Source organism: Oryctolagus cuniculus, chromosome 1 (assembly GCF_964237555.1).
Source record: "Oryctolagus cuniculus chromosome 1, mOryCun1.1, whole genome shotgun sequence".
NCBI lineage: Eukaryota > Metazoa > Chordata > Mammalia > Lagomorpha > Leporidae > Oryctolagus > Oryctolagus cuniculus.
This window is the reverse complement of record NC_091432.1, coordinates 133,864,264-133,881,455: the sequence shown is the minus strand read 5'-3', so window position 1 is coordinate 133,881,455 and position 17,192 is coordinate 133,864,264. Positions and strand designations below refer to the sequence as shown.

Sequence of the window (17,192 nt, the reverse complement as noted above, 5' to 3'; positions counted from 1 at the left end):
GACTCTCTGGACTGCTATGGGAGGATGTACTGCCCAATGAACTTTCACTTTTCCATTCTCCCATAGCTTGCAGTTTTCTTCCTCCTAAATGGAAATCAGGATGTGAAGTTTTTTGACAAAATGGAGTTCACTGTCATATTCTTCCTTTCCTCCTGAACAGCAAGGCTGGGGATGCCCACATTGGTGGCCAGGTATTCCCACTGATGTCTCAAGAGAGTGCTCTCTGAAGGCCCTCTTTCTGGACCAAGAGTTTTTACATGATGTTTGCAAAGTACCTGGAGATGCACATGCTTCTGGACACCAGGACATCTGTACATGCTGGCCAGCAGCCATTTCAAGCATTTGATTTTTTTTTAAATTTTTTGACAGGCAGAGTTAGACAGTCAGAGAGAGGCAGAGAGACAGAGAGAAAGGTCTCCCTTTTTCTGTTGGTTCACCCCCCAAGTGGCCATTAGGGCTGGTGCATTGTGGCCGGCATGCTGTGCTGATCTGAAGCCAGGAGCCAGGTGTTTCCTCCTGGTCTCCCATGTGGGTGCAGGGCCCAAGCACTTGGGCCATCCTCCACTGCACTCACAGGCCACAGTGGAGAGCTGGACTGGAAGAGGAGCAACCAGGACAGAATCCGGTGCCCCAACCGGAACTAGAACCTGGGGTGCCAGTGCCGCAGGCAGAGGACTAGCCTAGTGAGCCACAGTGCCAGCCCTCAAGCATTTGATTATTTCCCTGTTGATCTCCTAGACTTGGCATTTTGGGTTCTCTACCATTTTTTTCTCACTTAAATGAGCTGAGACTATATTTGCAGAATCAACTTATGGGAAAGGAGGAAGATTTGTTGTAACCCTTGGAATAAAAGGGAGGTGAGGAGCTGCACTCAGGGAAACCTCCCTCCCTCTTGCAAGCGAGTGCTCCTGAGCCCAGAGAAGGTACCATATGCATACTGCACAGATGCCAGTTCTACCGTGGGCTTCCTTGGGTCTCCTCCCCTTCATAGAGGGACTTTCTTATTGGTTGTTGTTTCTCTTCCATTCAGGAATTCCAACAGTTTTCTACATTGGGAGTCCTCAGCTCTTAGGGCCCCATCTCCTCTGGCAACAATGATCTAATTCATACAGCTTAAAGGACAATGTTTCAGTTGACATTTTGGGTTGTGTGTCCCTTCTTTTATTCCACAGAACTGTTTTCTCTTTACTCATAGTCACACAGAGTGTATCCTGGGTAGTACACATTTCACACAAGGAGGAGAACTAAGTCTTCTTTCTCTACCCCTTGCCTCTTTCCTCATGTAAACACCATATGGTTTCATGTGCCACCTTCCAGTGTTTTCTTGCTTATATATATACAAAAACAGGAAGTTTTGAATATTTTCTTATTCTTTATAGTTTAGTCTGTTTTGTAGATATATTTTTGTGGTCAGTGTTAATTTTAACCAGAGAGAAAAGATATCTACAAATGGAAAGAAAGAAAGAAAGAAAGAAAGAAAGAAAGAAAGAAAGAAAGGAAGGAAGGAAGGAAGAAAGAAAGAAAGAGAAAGAAATACAGAAGACAATAGCAGCTTGAAAGGAACGCTATGACATTTCTGTATTAGAATGTGACGATGAAGAAATTGAGGAAATGCCAGAAATTGAATTAAAATAATGATTCATCTGATTACTCAGAAGGAATCAGAAGCAAATTCAGGAACTAAAGCAAACCAAACGTGAAATGAATGAAAAATTTTCACATGAAAATGAGATTTTAAAGCAAAATCAAAATGAAATACTAGAAATGAAGAATTCAACAAATGAAATAAAAGATGCAGAGGATAGTCCTTATAACAGAGTAGGAGAGTCAGAAGAAATAATATCTGAGCTAGAAGACAAATCGCTGGAAATTCTTTAATCAGACCAAAAACAGGAAGAAGAAATCAGAAAACTAAAAAACACTGTTGGAGATTAACAGGATATCATCAAATGACCCAACACAAAGGTCTTAATAGTTCTTGAAGGCATGGTAAGAGAGAATGGATTAGAAAGCCTTCTTAGTTAAATAATACCATAAAACTTTCCCAATTTGGAGAATGAAAGGGACATCCAAATACAGGAAGCACATAGAACTCCCAATAGACATGAGCAGAAAAGATCTTCGCCAAGACACATGGTAGTCAACTCTCTACAATAAAACACAAAGAAAAAGGTCCTGGGACACAGCAGTTGATGGCACAAATACTTGGTCATGGCCACCTACACTGGAGAAACAGATGGAATCCCTGGCTCCTAGCTTTGGATCAGCCCATTCCTGGCTGTTCCACCTATTTTGAAAATGAACCAGGGCATAGGGGAGCTCTGTCTTTTGTCTCCTTTCTCTCCTCTCTCTCTCCCTCTCCCTTCCTGCCTTCTCTTCTTCCTCTCTCTCTCCCCCTCAGGTAAATAAATAACAAACAACTTTAAAAATTAAAAAAGGCAAACCATGTTAGGGCTAAACAGACAAAGAAATTGTCAGGGAGAGTTGAAGGTACTTCCCCAATACCAGGTGAAGAAGGTTAAATACTCTTGTCAGTAAGGACTTGCTTTGCTGTACACAGCTCATACATGTGTACAGTATACTCATACATGCATAAAAGACAGACACTTTTTCCTTAAAAGCATATACAACAAGTTGCACTGATACCTTTACTTAAAAAAACTCAGAAATCCCAATTAATTCTTCCAATATGATGGGTTGTTGTATTTTAATTCTGGGGTACCTGCATCTATTTTTGAGCCCACTTTCTAAATAACCATTCTCTAATTAAACAAGCATGCTTCCCCACCTCTCTTCCTTTATCTTGACATTTGCCCTTAGCATGAATGCCTTCTCTATCTCTCCTGTCCTCATCCAAGTTCCGGCCACATATCCTATCCAAGAAGAACCTGCCCAATCTGGTGCACCTCTTCAGGGCAACAGTGGTCTTCATCACATAAGCATCGCAGGGTGCCAGCAAATCTGTAAACCTTAGGATATCAGTGATTTCCCAATGTTTGTTAAGGTTGGGTCTTTCATGTTCACTTTTTTGTTTATTTATTTGAAATGCAGGGTTACAGAAAGGAAGAGGCAGGGAGAGAGAGGGGAGAGAGGGGAGAGAGGGGAGAGAGGGGAGAGAGGGGAGAGAAGGGAGAGAGGGGAGAGAGGGGAGAGAGGGTAGAGGGGAGAGGGGAGAGGAGAGAGGAGAGAGGAGGAGGAGGAGAGGGGAGAGAGGAGGAGGAGGAGGAGAGAGAGAAAGTCTTCCAATCACTGGTTCACTTCTCAAATGGTTGCAAATGGTTGCAACAGCTGAGCTGGGCCAATCCAAAGCCAGGAGCCAGGAGCTTCTTCCAGGTCTTCCACACAGGTGCAGGGCCCCAAGGGCTTGGGCCATCTTCTACTGGTTTCCCAGGTGCATTAGCAGGGAACTGGATTCGAAGTGGAGCACCTGGGACTCAAAACGGTGCTGATATGGGATGCCGGCACTGTAGGCGGTAGTTTTACCTGCTACCAAAGAGTGCCGGCCCCTCATGTTCACTTTTTATCCTTTGAGCTTTTTGATATTTATTGTTGGTTTTGTGACAGTTCCAAAATATTTGTTATTTATGTAACCCAGTGAAAAATATTCCTTTTAAATTATGTTTTAAAATTGAAAATTTTGCTAAGATTTTGGACAACAAATCATAAGAAAAACTTAAACACATAGTGCTCCCACAAACACCATCTGTACGTTGATAGGTATTTTCCAACTTGTCTTTCATTTCCTTTTCTTTATATTGTTACAATTACCCACACTTCTATTGCCTCCTAGATGGCACTCAGCACAAACATTTGACTATTTTGTCACATCATTATCATAATTAAGAGCTGCATGAGCAGAGCCACTCCACCTTCTTATTTAGTTTGTGTGAAACACAAAATGTCCCAGATATGCAGAGTAGGGTTTTTGAGAGGTTGCTTTCATCATGCTCATCAAAGCACACATCCTGTCTGGTGAGGATGAACCTTCACAGTGGGAGTGGCACTTTTGTTGCATGAAGATGCTGTCCACCTGTTGAGATATTTGCTTTTGAGCTGTCCAGGTGCAGGTGATTCCTTAGTGAAATTCCTCTACTAAGAGATGGGGCTTTCTAAGGTGAACAAAATGTGTTCAGCTGGCAACAGACTTGTATATGGATATACCTCAAATAGGCACCCATATGTGTTTATCAGTTCTTTCTTAGGAAGAGAGATCAGCATTTCCAATGTAATGCTTCCTGGATTGTAAGTTATCTTGTAAACTGTCTTCATAGGTCTCTCTGGAGTAAAGAATTTTAAAAAGAAAGTACCAAGGAACTATAAGATTGGATGATGTATTGTGGAATATGAAGACTAACAGCAATGAATTCTGAATTATAAAAATCCAAAGATATTAATGTTCTCTAGGAGGACTGAACAGCTATGATTTCCTCCCTCACTTTTCAGGGACTTTTGAGGAAAAGGGGTGCAAGGTGCTTGTATTCAATAATCCCATCTAACTCTGTTCTTGGTATCCCAGAAGGAGTGAGTACAAGAAAGGGTTTTAAGGAAATGAGATTGAACAAGGACCTGCAATTCCTTAGTTGCAAAACTTGGAAATTTCACCCATAAATGAGTTATATAACCTTTTTCATCACCTATTTCAATGAAACTTGAGAGAAAAAGAAAGCTGGGTTTATCCTAGTGAAAGTAGTGGATAAAATTCCCCTACCCCCATGGGAACTCCCTAAGCAGAATGAGAGTATTTCATCCAACTTTTGTTCCATGGTTTGCAGGAACAAACAAATGGTTGCTGATAAATTTCAGAATTCTCAGTTGAATTAGGATTTCAAACAAATAACAATGTTTTGGCACAATTAATTCCCAAATATTGCAATGAAGAACACAATAAAAGGTATTCATTGTTTATCTGAAACTAAAATTTATCAGTGTGTTCTGTATTTTTAATTGATAAATCATGTGAGAATAAAAAATAATTTCCTTATAGTTAAGTAAGGGGGCAGAAAACAAGCAGATAAGAACCGGTCATCGAGGGGTGCTGCTGTTGTGGCACAGCAGCTAAAGCTCCCATCTGAAAGGCTGGCACCAGTTCACATCCTGGTTGCTCTTTTTTTTTTTTTTTCCAAAACCTGGCATTCTTTTCTTTTCTTCTTCTTTTTTTTTTTTTGACAGGCAGAGTGAGCAGTGAGAGAGAGAGACAGAGAGAAAGGTCTTCCTTTTCCGTTGGTTCACCCCATAATGGTCGCTGCAGCCAGTGTGCTACGACCAGCGCACCGCGCTGATCTGAAGCCAAGAGCCAGGTGCTTCTCCTGGTCTCCCATGCGGGTGCAGGGCCCAAGCACTTGGGCCATCCTGCATTCCTTCCTGGGCCACAGCAGAGAACTGGACAGGAAGAGGAGAAACTGGGACAGAATCTGGCGCCCCAACCGGGACTAGAACCTGGTGTGCGGGTGCCCCAGGCAGAGGATTAGCCTATTGAGCTGCGGCGCTGGCCCTGGTTGCTCTTATTCTGGTCCAGTTCCCAGCTAATGGCCTGGGAAAAGCAGTGGAGAATTACTCAAGTGTTTGCAGACTTGCTACTCATATGGGAGACCCAGAAGACGATCCTGGCTCATGGCTTCTGCATGGCTCAGCACCAGGCATTACAGTCATTTGTGGTGCAAACCAGTGGAGGAAGGTCTCTCTCCACCCCGCCTCTGTGTGTGTGTGTGTGTGTGTGTGTGTGTGTGTGGTGTGTCTCCTTCTCTGTGTGTAACTCTGCATTCCAAAGAAATGAATAAATCTTCATAAAAAGATAGCTGTCTTTGCAGCACTCAGGATCTGAGAGTTACTCCTACTATCCTTCAGCCATAATATTGCAGTTCTTACCTGAGACTGAGCTTATTTTTGCAGGATGTCCAGATAGGAAACAAACCACATTTTCTGTCTTGGTTTTATCAGGTGACCCTTAAATTCCCTGTGTCCTGTGTCTGGATCTGTGTCTGCCATGAGAGGTGTAAAGGTGATGGGCTCCTGTGCTAAGAAAATGCAGCAGCAGGAAGTCCTCTGCAAAAGTACAGGTGATAAAGGCGAAATCCAGAGGGAAAATGATCCTCTTAGCCGAGAGGCCTGAAAAGTGCTCCTCTGCAGGTCATTTGCTCCAGAAAATGTTTTCTGAAACAAATGTGGCTTGTTTACCTTGTAGGACGCACACTTTCTTCAGGCTGAATGGGGACAACTTTTATTAGTACCTGCTGTGTGCCAAATCATTCTGACATCTTTTTTGATAGTCTACTACATAACCTCTGCATGGGGCCTATCTGGACACCCTGTCTGAGTTGGGTACCTGGGTACCCAACATAACCTCTGCCTACTCCCATCTTTGGGGCCTTATGTGTGCACATGAATATGAACTCCTTCTGTGTACCAGACACATAGCCATGCAAACACATGTGCTCTGTGAACATCTTTGTGTAACAGGTGCATATCTCTGTGTGCTTATTCAGGTATGGGAATGTTTGTATGCCAGACACACATTCATGTGATAACATCACATTCACAAAATGATGAACAAAAACAATAAGATTAGCTCAATAGATACAGAGAAAGCATTTGATAAAATACAATACTCTTTCATGATAAAAACTTTTATAAAACTGGATATTCAAGGAACATTCCTCAACACAAGGCAGTTTATGAGAAACTCATAGCCAACATCTTATTGAATGGGGAAAAGTTGTAAGCATTCCCACTAAGTCCAAAACCAGACAAGCATCACCATTCCTGTTCAATGTAGTCCTGTATGCATTAGCCAAGGCCATTAGACAAGAAAAAGAAATCAAAGGAACAAAAATTGGAAAAGAGAAAATAGAGCCGGCGCCGTGGCTCAATAGGCTAATCCTCCACCTTGCGGCGCCGGCACACCGGGTTCTAGTCCCGGTTGGGGCGCCGGATTCTGTCCCGGTTGCCCCTCTTCCAGGCCAGCTCTCTGCTATGGCCAGGGAGTGCAGTGGAGGATGGCCCAGGTGCTTGGGCCCTGCACCCCATGGGAGACCAGGAAAAGCACCTGGCTCCTGGCTCCTGCCAGGATCAGCGCGGTGCGCCGGCTGCAGCGGCGGCCATTGGAGGGTGAACCAACGGCAAAGGAAGACCTTTCTCTCTGTCTCTCTCTCTCACTGTCCACTCTGCCTGTCAAAAAAAAAAAAAAAAAAAGGAAAAGAGAAAATAAAGTATTCCTATATGCAGATGACATGATCGTACATACCAGAGATCCAAAAGACTGCACTGAGAGACTATTGAAACTCATAAAAAGAGTTTCATAAAGTGGCAGGATATAAAACTAACACAGAAAAAGCAATAGCCTTTGTATACACAAACAATGCATTGGCTGAGAAGGAGTTTTTAAGATCAATTCCATTCACAATAGCTATAAGGAATTAAATATCTTGGAATAAGTTTATCCAAGGATGTCAAAGATCTCTACAGTGAAAATTGCAAATCACTAAACAAGGAAACAGGATATATAAAAGTTGAAAAATGTTCAATTTTCACAGATTGGAAGAATTAATATCATCAAAATGTTCATGCTACCGAAAGCAATTTACAGATTTGATGCAATCCCAATCAAAATACCAATGGCATTCTTCTCAGACCTAGAGAAAAAGATGATGAAACTCATATGGAAACACAAGAGATCCCAAGTAGCTAAATTAATATTATATAATAAAATCAAAGCTGGAAGCATTACAATATCAGATTTCAAGGCATATTACAGTGCAACTATAAGAAGAAAAACCTGGTACTGGCACAAAATCAGACGTGTAGAGCAATGGAGCAGAATAGAAACTCCAATTATCAATCCACACATTTACAACCAACTTATCCTTGACACAGGAGCTAAAATCAATCCCTAGAGCAGGGACAGTCTCTTCAAAAAATGGTGCTGGGAGAACTGGGTTTCTACATGCAGAGATATAAAACGACCTCCACCTTATACCTTACACAATAATCCACTCAAAATGTATCAAAAGCCTAAAGCTATGATCCAATGCCATCCAATTACTAAAGAACACTGGGGAAACTCTGTAACACATTGGCATAGGTAAAGTAGTTTTGAAAAAAAAAAACACCATGGAAGCACAGGAAATCAAATACAAAATTGGCAAATGGGATTACATTCAGCTGAGAAGTTTCTGCACAGCAAAAGACACACTCACCAAAGTGAAGAGACAATTGACATGATGGGAGAAAATGCTCACAAACTATGCAGATGATAAATGGTTGATAAACAAAATCTATAAAGAGCTACAGAAATTTAACAACAACAAAACAAACATTCCAATTAAGAAATGGGTGAAGGACTTGAACTGGCATTTTTCAAGAGGTAATTCAAATGGCCATCAGATGCTGGAAAAAAGGCTCAAAGGGAGTGCACTGTGGCAAACAGGTAAAGCCACTGTCTACAGTGCTGGCATCCCCCATAGTGCCAGTTTGAGTCCTGGCTGCTCCACTTCCAATCCAGCTCTCTGCTATGGCCTGGGAAAGTTGTAGAAGATGACCCAAATGCTTGGGCCCCTACACCTGTGTGAGAAGTAGCTCCTGGCTTCTGGCTTCTGATTGGCCCAGCTCTGACTGTTGCAGCCATTTGGGGAGTGAACTAATGGATGGAAGCTCGCTCTCTCTCTCCCTCTCTCTCTCTTCCTCTCTCTATCTCTCTTTTTCTCTTCCTCTCTGTAACTCTGCCTTTCAAATAAATTGATACATTTTTTAAATAAGAAAAGAAAAAAGCAATTAGCAATTAGGGACATGCAAATAAAACCACAATGCAATTTCACTTCACTCCAGTTCAAATGACTCTCACACAGAAATCTATAAACAACAAATGCTGGTGAGGATGCAGTATTAAAAAATGTACCCTAACCCAGTGTTCATGGAGAGGTAAAGTGGTCCAGCCACTGTGGAAGGCAGTATGTATATACTTCAGAAATCTGAATATAAATCTACCATATAATGAGGCCATCCCTGTCCTGGGAATTTACCCAAAACAAAATTAATCAGCATAAGAAAGTGTTATCTGTACCTACATGTTATTTTTCACTCAAGTCATAATAGCTAAGACATGGAATCAACCCAGATGCCCATCAGCTGTTGATTGAATAAAGAAATTATGGTATAAAGTACAACTCATATGTAAAAAAATGAAATCCTGTCTTTAGCAATAAAGCAGATACAACTGGAAGTCATTATACTTCATGAAATAAGCCAGTGCCAAAAAGACAGATACAATGTGTTTTCTCTGACCTGTGGTAACTAATATAGTACCTGTAATGTAATCCACTAGAGTAAAATGGTTATTTTGAGATTTGCTGATTATTTATAGCCCTCGTCTCTTCTGTTCAGGAACAATGTGTTTTTTCTTTATGCTAATTGTTGAATTCTTTATTTAATGTAGGATTAAACTTATGAGTATAAAGTAAATTGAAAATGGATCCTGTAAAAATTAAAGAGTGGGAACAGCAGAGGTAGGAAGGAAAAGGGTTGGGATATTGGTGTGACAGAGGATAATGTGTGGTGGATCACTATCTTTCTAAACCTGTATATGAAATGCATGAAACCTTGGTAACATAAGTAAGATTTTTTTTAAATAAAAAAAATGTGCAGGCTTTGTGGTGAAGGTCCTTGTGGAGCAGCTGAACAACAAGAAACCATGGACTCCACCAAGGTCAGCAAGAGACTGATCACAGGCTCTGCATGGCAGAAGCTTTCAGAGACCTGCTGACCACAAAGGTCCCCAGGAACAATAGACACTGATGGCTGGGAAAGGTGGAAATAGTTCTGCTTCCCAGGAAAATGCCTCTAGGACTTCCAAACTGAAATCAAAGAGGGATGGTGATAGCTGTAATGGCAAAGAAAAAGGAAAGGGTTCAGGTAACTCACAAGGATCCAAGGACAAGCCATTAGGGAACTGGGGATGGTGAAGAGAGAGATCTTCCATCTGGTTCATTCCCCAAATGGCTGCAATGTTCCAGGGATGGGCCAGGCCAAAGCAATTAACCAGGAGCCCCTTTAGGCACACTAGTAGGGAGCTGGATTGTGAGTGAAAAGAAGCCACAGCTCAAACTCCCATATGAGATGGTGGCTTAACCAACTATGTCATAGCACTGGCCTCATGGAGCTACATTTTTAACTCCCTTTCCTCATAGCAAATGCTGGCAAGCCACAAGGGTTCCATGCTGGGCAAGCTAGTGAGCCTACAGAGAGGCTGTTCCAATGGTGAAGTGGGCCCAGATTCCTTCAACTAGCCATGCTTTTCCTAACAATGATGCTTTGAATAGATGTGTAAAGTGTGTGTTTACTTTTCAAAGTCAACATATCCAAAGTCTTCAGGACTTCCCATCAGAAACAGCAAAACCAGTCTGCAGCTCATCCTGTAATACTTGGGCTACGGATTATCCTGAGGCTTTCTCTTTTTTTTAGATTTACTAGTTTTGACTTATTTAAGAATTTGGAAAAAAGAATTAAAATAAAAAGTATCCAATGCACAATCTCACTGTACTTTAGAGCTCAAAAACACAGCACACTGTGAAGGCTCAGTGTTTGTCCTTGTAATCTTGTGGCTGATGGGGAGCTGGCCCTTGCTGTCATTGCCCAGTGCTATAAGAGAGTATCAGCATAGACTGCTATCCTAAGAAAAGAACAAAATTAAAAATTTTAAGTATGGCTTCTATTGAATATAAATCACTTTTTTCACCATCATAAAGTGGAAAATCCTTAAGCATCATAAGGTAAGAACTCTCTGCATTGCATTTTATCTTTTCTTAGATTTCTTAGTCCTCCAAATAAAATCAGTGGAACTATCATGCCATTCATCTTGAAAACATTCTCCCTATATTGTAAAGACTTTGCCTCATCTGTAGCCCTTATTTCACCAATGTTACTAATTTCCTATCGCTCTAAATAATCTTAACCACCTTATTAAATTTTTGTTTTAAGTTTTCCTTTCTATAATAATGTCAATAAATCCATCTTTTAACCCAAAAAATATCAAAATGTAGAAATCATATATAAGTACGCCATTCTCTAACATAGAATCACTCAGTAAGTTTTATGAAATATTTCTAATATATTGTTAGTGAAGTCAGGATCTCAATTTCTCTCATGTTACCTCACTGATTCAAGATATCATTACTCTCTCTTGCAGAACTTCTACTGTCTCCTTTCTGTGTCTTAGCATTTACTGTTTCTACCCTACTGTCCAGTCTCAAGAACAAGTGATCTCTTCAAAATATGTGTGACAAATAAAAACACCAGCTGAAAACCTTCCAATAACTTTTCATTTTTTAAAAAATTTTCATGTACTTATTTGAAAAATAAATTATATTTTTGATTTTTTAAAAATTAAAATGTGAGCATCACATATACATATTATGAACAATGAGGATTTCAAAATGTTTGTGGAGAATGAAACTGATATGTAAGTTTATTTTGGTGCTAGAAAACTGGAAACTTATGTATAGAATGATTTTTCAAATATTCATGGAATGTGTATTTTTAAAAAACTCTACATTTATTTCAACATTTTGTATAGAACATATATATATTTGCAGGCACCGTAGCCATTTTGCAGACATGTAAACAGTAGCTGATATGTTGTGATTGTCTGCTCTTACAAGCTGTAAAGAATTTGTCTCTAATGTTTGAAGCATTGATTTACCAATCAGAACAGATGTGCTTCAGGCACAAGAATGGAAATACATGTACCTGTGATGGCTACAGTCACATAGGAATGGTGACACTGGAGGTGGCCAGGCTCTGCACATATAGGGGTTGGAAATTTATGAGGGAATAAATAGGCTGCCGAAAAATCTATGCTTAGAGGACATTTATAACCTTATATGAATGTTAGAATAAAAAAATAAAAATCATTGTAGCTTCCTAATCAAGAATTAAAAAGAAAAAGGAAATTGAAGGCATATAGAAGAAAGGCATTCAAAATGATAATAACAGATATAAATGATATGTTTTTGAGCACCACAAACCAGGATATATTTTTTAAATGTTAACAAAATTAACATACAAGTAAAAGTAATTATTAATACAAATGGAAAAGTAACACTAATATCAAATTTTAAGAATTAAAAATAATTCTTTATAGATAATTTATCCTTCTCAAGATGCTAGAAGAAATGTGTGATAGTCTTAGGAGTAAAATTTGAATAGAATCAAAATTCATTATATGTTGAAAACCAAATTCCCAACAACACAAATATAACATGAACTAGGAAAACTCCTACTTAGAACAAACAAATTTATTCGTAACTTGAAAACTAGCAACCAACCAATAAAAAAGTTATAGAAGAAAAATTTCAAATCTAGAATTACAAAATATTCCAAATATTAAGAAAGGAATAAACACACCTACATTTCCCACACATATTCATAATGGAAATAAGCAGAGAGTATTTTAAAATTTCTTTTGGAAAGCCAGCATAACATTGATGAGGATGCAAGTTGACCAGAACTTGAAATACACATGAAGTATTAGTTTAATAAAGGAAATCACGTGTGAAAACATAATTACTAACAAGTAAGATATAATAAAAATTTCAAGAGCTGTTAACTTTGGTAAACAAGCCATGTAAATTCTCCAGACAGTTGATAAATTTAAGAAAATTGCATGATCATTTAGATGAAATATTGAAAATTATTGTAATAATTCAACATCTAGTTAAAAAGAAAACCTGCTAGCAGTATAGTAAAGCAATGGTTTCCTTGCTAATCAAGATTCTTTAAAAGATCCTGTAACAAACAACACAATACAGGGTCACTGAAACCTTTTTTCCTGGAAGTAACCTAGAGCAGGCTGCCTCCACTATCTCCAACTTCTTTTCAGAAAAGTAGTCGGGTGGAAAAAAACAACAACAAAGATCAATTTCTAGGCAATATATGGTCAATATATTGGAGATATTAAAATAGATTGTCCATAAAATCTAAAAACAAATACAACTGCTGAATAAATTTATCAGATTGCTGGAAAGATTAATATATAAAATCCAATAGATCACCAAGAACCAGCAAGAAACAAAGAGAAAATAGGGAAGATCAACAGGCAGAGTAGAAAACGGATATTGACAGAAGAAAAGGGAAAAAAAGGATTAAATGTGATATCTTTAAGCATTTTAAATCATACTTAAAAAGTAACACAAACAACCAAACAGAAAAACGAGCAAAAATACGAGGGAAAAGAAAGGCCCATAAGCCAACAGACAAAATTCTAGCTCACCTGAAGCAGGCTACCGCAAGCTCCAGAAAGAATCCGCCGGGAGGACGGGGGACACGGGGCGACACAGCAGTGGCAGCAGGCAGGTGAGAGGCCCTCCCGCAGCAGGGAGGAGGGCCCAGGAGGAGCAGTTTCCCACCTGACCCAGGCCTCCACTCCTGCTGTTTCCATCCACACAACCCGAGCTTAGGGCGTCCCAGCTATGGAGGACGCTGATTGGCTGCGTCGTTTGTGACGTGTCATGCAAACTGTCCAATCAGGGAGGTGACATCCAGGCGTCTTGACGCCATAGTCGTCTGTCCTACAGTTCTGCGCGTGCGCCAGGTCCTAGGAGACGGCGCGGCTGCCGCGAGGCTCCCAAGCCAATCAGAATCCACCGCTTTCCACCTTCACTCACCATGTGGGGCTGGAGGGCAGCGACGCTGGACACCTAGGAAGCTGGCCACCACCACACGGTGAGTGTGTGGGCCCGGGTGTCCAGAGAGGGGAAAGCGGAGCCCCTGGAGCTGCTGAAAGGCCAGGAAGACGCGGGCCTCCCAGAGGTCATCTCTGGGATCTGCGGGCGCCATACTGCCGCAGGTACAGCACTTTCCTACCTCTGACCCTGGGTTGGGGGAGACTGGCGCCGGAGACCCCGACACCCTGGGCCTTCCCTGCTCGCAGCGACTTCGCATCCCTGGAGCCATCCCTGGGCAGCTGTGTAGCGGCAGCCCCGCGTCTCCCCAGGTGTGCAGTGGGGCCTGAGCTGTCACTAGGGAGACTGTGGGTTCTGTGTATGGGGTTCATGCAGGCCTGGAGCTGTCCTAATGCGGCCCTCGGTTCCTCCTTCCTTCCCTATGAGGACTTGATTCCCCCAGTTTTCTAAATATGTGTGCAGCAGGGTCTTGTCCAGGATGCTGACCTCTTTGCTTAGCTGTTCCTAGAGGGGTCTCACTCTGTTTTCTGTTTCCAGTAACCTAGTAACATAAATTAGGTAAGATAAAAAGAGAAGTGTTGTTTGACTGAGTTTTTATCCAGGTTTTAGAGAGGCAGGAGGGCCTGTAATTTGACACTTGGGTATCATCTTAGCACTTACAGGCTCCCTTGACAGACTGTCATCTGTATTAACTCTTCAAAATAGAAATTTTGGCTACTTAAATTTATGAGTGTTTTAAAAATTTTGTTCCAAGAAAGAGTTTCCAATCCTGAAGATTTGTCTAGTTTACTGTTATTTTGAATTTATGTTTTCATATAGGAGCCTATTTCTTTTTGCTTGTTTTAATTGTTTCAAGATTGTTGGAGTATAATTGACAGAATCTGTGTATATTCAAGATACGAAACCTGATGTTTTATATGTGAGGGGATTTTCAAAAGTTATGGAAAAGTCAAATTATCTTCTAATCCCATTTTTTCATAAACTTTTTGGAATCCTCATGTACATATACACGAATCATGATGAAATGATAGGACAAGGTAACATATCCATCACCTTACATTGTTACATTTTTAAAGAATACATATTAGCAAGTTGTGTGTATGTAATAGAGTATTCTTTTAAATACTGTGTTGAATATTTTGAATACTGTGTTTAAGACCTTGAATGAATTTATCTCATAACTGCAAATGTTTTCCCATTTCCTTTGCTCTGATCCCCTGACGACCACCATTCTTGTCTGTGATTGTGATTTTCTTAGATTCCACATACAATTGAGATTGTGTGGTTTTGTCTTTTAGGGCCTTATTCCCAATAGCCTAATAGGCTATTCCTATTTTTGGATCCATGTTTTGACTAAATGGCAGAATTTCCTTTTTAAGACTGCATATGATTCCTCTGTGTGTGTGTGTGTGTGTGTGTGTGTTTCTGTGTGTGTCACATTTTCTTCTTTCATCTGTTCACAATGTGGTTGTTTCCATATCTTGTATTTGTAGATAAGGAATGTGGAGATAAAGGTATCTCTTGGAGATACTGATTTCCTTTGGAAACAAATGCAGTAGTAGGTTTCTCATATGTTCTATAATTAATTTGTTTGAAGTCCTACACAGTGTTTTTTGTGTTGGATGTACCACCAAGTTTATTCCCACCAGTGATTTATGTATTCCCCTTAGTCCACATCTGGACTAATTTATCTTTTTACTTTTGCGTAATAGTCATTTTAACATATGTGAAGTGATAACCACTGTGGTAATTAGCATTGCAGTCTTAATTAACAGTGTTGAGCCCCTTTTCAGTTACCTGTTAGGGGCATGTGATGTTCAGTGGAAAAACTGATCAATCCTTTGTGCATTTTTACTGCAATCTGTGTTTTTGAGGTGTGTGTGTTCATCGTATTACTCCCTTAATCAGACTGAGGTTTTCCTCCATTCCTTGGTTTATCTTTTCAGTTTTACCTTTAGTATGCAGAATGCTTTTTTTGTTAGTTTTTTGTAGTCTTTAACTGTGCTTTTAGTGTCACATCTAAACAATCATTTTTGAGATGTCAATGAATTGACTTTCATTTGTAAGAAGTTTTAAATTCTTGCATCTTCTATGTAAGCCTTCATTTTAAGTTGAAATTCTCGCCTGGTGTAATATAATGATATTATATTTCAATTTTGGGCATGTGGATGACAAATTTGCCCCTGTGTAGGATGTCATCACTAAATAGTGAGCAGCCATTTGGCAGCTGTGGTGTCACTTACTGGACCAGCACCCCAGAGCATGTGCCTTTCATTGCGCAGGGACCAGGTAGAAAGTGTCAGAGTCCAGTTTCTCCCTAATCTCACTCATCCCTCAAACTCATCCTGCTGCACTCTGCTGCTCTTCCCTGTCTGCGGTAAAAGACTTCAGAAGTCTCTCCAGGGAGAGACACACATGAAGTCATGTGCAATCATGGGGAGAAGTGCAGACTATGTAGTAAAGGGGGTGGGCCCAGAGGGCTCTGTCCCCTTTCTCCAAGAGCCGGGATATAGGAAAGCCCTTCAAAAATTCATGAAGACATCGACATTTGGCATTGTGTTACAACCCTGCATAGGATGCTCACATCCCATACCAGAGTGCTTAGTTCAGAGTCACTGCTCCCTTTTCCAGGTGCCTGCTAATATACACTTTTGAAGGGAATGATGGCTGAAGTATGTGGGTTCTGTCACCGACTTGAGGGACTCATATTATCTAGGAAGCACAGCTGATGAGGTCCTCAGGACAGAGGATGGAATAAGGTGTTTCTTTGCTGCAATGTGTGCTTGTGATCTGGAAACTAGCACACTCCAGCATGAACTTCCTTATGTCAAATGATGGTGCACAGTGAGAAAAGGCAGATACTGAGGCATTTAGGCATTTTTCAATTAGTCTATGCAGCTGCCATCCCAGTGGGGAATAGGTACAACTGTAATAGTCCCAATCTGGCCACATGGGAGCAGGAAGTTTATTTAAACTTTGAAAATTCATTTTATTCACATTAAAAATGCAGAGATCTGTCATCTACTGCTCTCTCTCCAAATGATCACAGCAGCTGGGATTGAGCAAGTTGAAGTGAAGAACCTAGAACTCAGTATGGGTGGCACAGACCCCAGCACTTGAGCACCATATGCTGCCTCATAGGGTGTACTTCAGTAGAAGGCTGGATTGGAAGTGGAGGGGGACTCAAACCCACACACTCTGATGTAGGATATGGGTCTCCAAATAGCCACCTTAGGTGTCATTCCCCAATGGTCATCCCTCTATTATTTTAAGAAGACTTCTATCATGGGCAAATCCAACTCTCCTGGCCCTGGTAACCATAGACCCTGAAGCTAAGCTGTGCAGACCCTTAACACCCTGGAAAATGCCCAAACACAACCATTCAATGGCATGTTCATGACAGTAATTTCTGCCCTGCTCAGCACTTAGAGCTATGTAGATAGAGGCCTGCCACCAGGCACTGGTCTCCCTGACATCTCTTCATCCATTTTCCACATGTACCCAATCTGGCCATCCACATCA

The 17,192-nt window shown here is 40.7% G+C and overlaps 1 long non-coding RNA gene across 1 annotated transcript in view; it reads left to right on the top strand.

Moving 5' to 3' along the window:
• Positions 1–13,361: 13,361 nt before the first annotated feature.
• Positions 13,362–17,192, top strand: part of LOC127487604 (uncharacterized) — a 125,529-nt gene continuing 121,698 nt past the window's right edge. Inside the window, exon 1 of the long non-coding RNA XR_011378791.1 lies at positions 13,362–13,834. This is a non-coding gene — a long non-coding RNA (uncharacterized lncRNA). The remainder of the gene's footprint in view (positions 13,835–17,192) is intronic.